Source organism: Panthera onca, chromosome F2 (assembly GCF_046562875.1).
Source record: "Panthera onca isolate mPanOnc1 chromosome F2, mPanOnc1 haplotype 2, whole genome shotgun sequence".
In the NCBI taxonomy this organism is placed as follows: Eukaryota; Metazoa; Chordata; class Mammalia; order Carnivora; family Felidae; genus Panthera; species Panthera onca.
Window position 1 is genome coordinate 30,499,290 of NC_138356.1, and position 3,209 is coordinate 30,502,498.

Below are 3,209 nucleotides of genomic sequence, written 5' to 3' on the forward strand. Positions count from 1 at the left end.
GAAACTTTATAAAAAAAAAGCATCTTACCCCTCTATCTCTGGATCTTTTTGTCTAACCAATCAAGGCTATATAAAATGGTATGAATCCAAGCAGTCAGACAGCATGCTCTATGCCCCTCATTTTTTAAAAAAAAGGTAACTTGAATAACTTCATCCCCATCCATATTAGATAAATTTTACCATGTAAAAACCTGTCTTCCAGGATACATCTGTAAGAGAAAATATATTCCAAATTCCATCCGTGTACATTCAGCTGCTTTTAAGGTTAAAGATCATTCAAGTATGTACAGAGTAATAATAATAGAGTCTACTATGGGCTAAGCATTGTTCTGAGGACCTTTGACTAATATTAACTCACTTAACCTTCACAACAATATCATTGTAGTGTCATTATCCCCACTTTGCACATGAATTTAGGCCTAGAGAGATTAAGTAACTTGACCAAGGTCACCGAACTGGTGACAGAACTGGAACTGCAGACCCAGGCATTGTCTGGTTCCACAGTATATGATCTTGACATTTATAGATATTGCTCATTAATTAATTCAATGTTTAATGAGAACTCTATTCAAGGCATTGAGGTAAACATGGTAGGGAATTCAAAGAATAGCATTTGTCCCTGCTCTCAAGAAGCTCTTATTTTTGTTTTTGCCTTAACAGCATCTATGAGTGGTTAATTCCCACCAACCTGAATCTTCTTCACATCACCCCATCACCTTGCCTATGATGTTAGGTCCTAGAGTTTTAGGCCAGAACCACAGACTTAAGGAATTGAGCAAGATCTTAAACCTCATTTGAATATGTTCATTTTACAGATTTGAAAAATGAAATGCAGAGAAGTGTCTTATTCGAGGTCACAATGCAATGATAAAGATTAATGACAAAGTGTAACTAGAAAGGCAATTTCTTGTCTCCCAATCAGTAACGTGTGTGCATGCAAATGTATGTAAGTTAAATTTATATAAGCTTAATTATAAACTTCCTAAGCAGAGGTTTCTGTTTAAAGGGGTCAATAGTAAAATATTCCATGTAGGCAATTATCATTTTATAAGGTGAATAAATAACCATCTATCACTATGCCACACCAGGTCTTTTATAAATCTTGGTATTCATATACTGGGTTTGGTGAAATTAGAAAAAAAGAATTTGGGTTGTCGTATTAGCTGCCAAACTAAATAAAATTTCCCTAATACTATGGGTATGACAGTGAATATCACAGAGGAAAATGTTCAAAGTTTTAGGCTCCATACAGAGATACCAGATTAACATTTCAAACCAACAGCTATCTCAGGGTCAAAGTTTAAACCAGGATAAAAAAGCAGCAGCTAACACTGAACATGTACCATGTGCTGGTACTATTCTAAGTACATACGATCTCATTTAATTCTGTGAAATAAAATTTCTGAACATGAGAGATCCCATTTTGAAGCTCCATTTTCCTTTCTAACTAGTGAATTCGTGAACTGGGTCCAAAGTGGCAACTGTTTTATAGGTAGTTGCTAAAAAGAACTGGCATTAGGACCATAAAACTGTTGGTTTGAACTTCATGAAGACAGAATAGTTAACTAAAACATAGTAAGATTAGTTGCATTTGACAGCACCAATAAAAGTCAGAATAATCGAAAGCAGCTCAACTGGTGGGGACCAATTAAGTTTTGGGTTTTTTTCTCTTTATCAAAATCACATAAGCAACCCAATTCTTTCTCAGAATAAACTCTTGCTTTGCCCACATGAGTGGGACACTTTTCTGGTTGCTAACAGAATCTGTGTTCTCTGAATTGCAACTGCGAGACTCCAAAGAAAAGACCTTTATTTTTTCATTAGTTTTGCCTCTTTTTCTTAGTTGACAATTCCCACAAAATTTGACAGAGTTCACATTACCACCTCCATTTTTTTAGAAGAGGATACTGGACTATAGAAAGATTAACTTGCCTACTCCAGGGCTAGGAAATGTGAGGAACAGGATTACAGAAATATTTCTCAATATTGATGCCTGCATGATCTTTGGGGAGGAGTACAAATGAACTAGATACTAAAAACTGCCACTGAAAATTGAGAAGTGTTATAAAACAAGCACACTATTCATTTGGGGCCTAGTCTGTACCTCAGCCCTTTATTTGAATAAGCATACAGGAAATGTGCTAGACATGGGGAGTATCAAAATGAACACTGCTTACACTATCATGTTGTTTATATATTATGTTTGTAATTCTCATGTTCAAGAATTTATAGCAAAACAGAATATGACAGGAATATAAACAGCTGTAAAACAAGCCAAGTTGGCTAAATATGAAATATAAACAATTGTGAGGAAAATTTAGAGAAAATCTCACTTACAGGTTGCTAAGTGGGATTAGCAGAAGCTTCATGGAGAGGGTGACATTGGAGCCGGGTCTGTAGGAATAGTCAAAATCGAGGTAAAGAGGAGGTAGGCCTCCTTGTAGGTTGTAGGAATAGCATGAACACAGGCATATTCATGAGATACCAAGTCATCCAGTTTGAATGGAGCAAGGTTGTGTACAAGAAGTGGGAGTGGAGATAAAACTGGAAAGAGAGAGTGAAGTCAGGGAGTATAATAAACACCTCACTAAGAAATACAAACTTTATTCCAAAGGGAAAGAAGCTTGCAGCAGGGAAGATACATGATCAAAGTTAGATTTTAAAATTAACCTGATAGTGATTGGAAAGTGGACAGAAGGACCAAAAGTGAGTTAAAGGTTTAGGGAAGCAACAACATAGGGTAGAACAAAAGTGATATTACTGGGAATGAAGAGATTGGTGAAAAGATATTATAGGAAACTTTTTGTAGGAAATAATTTGACTAAAAAGGAAAGAATGAAGGAAGAAAGGAGAAGAGGAAGAGATGACCCTGTGTTTCAGGGTAAATGGTAATGTCTTGAGTGGGAGATGTGCAAGACCAGATAAGCACAGTTATGACAGCAGAGGTGCTACATTTAAGACGTACTGATTGGGGCGCCTGGGTGGCGCAGTCGGTTAAGCATCCGACTTCAGCCAGGTCACGATCTCGCCGTCCGTGAGTTCGAGCCCCGCGTCAGGCTCTGGGCTGATGGCTCGGAGCCTGGAGCCTGTTTCCTATTCTGTGTCTCCCTCTCTCTCTGACCCTCCCCCGTTCATGCTCTGTCTCTCTCTGTCCCAAAAATAAATAAAAAACGTTGAAAAAAAAATTAAAAAAAAAAAAAAAATAAGAC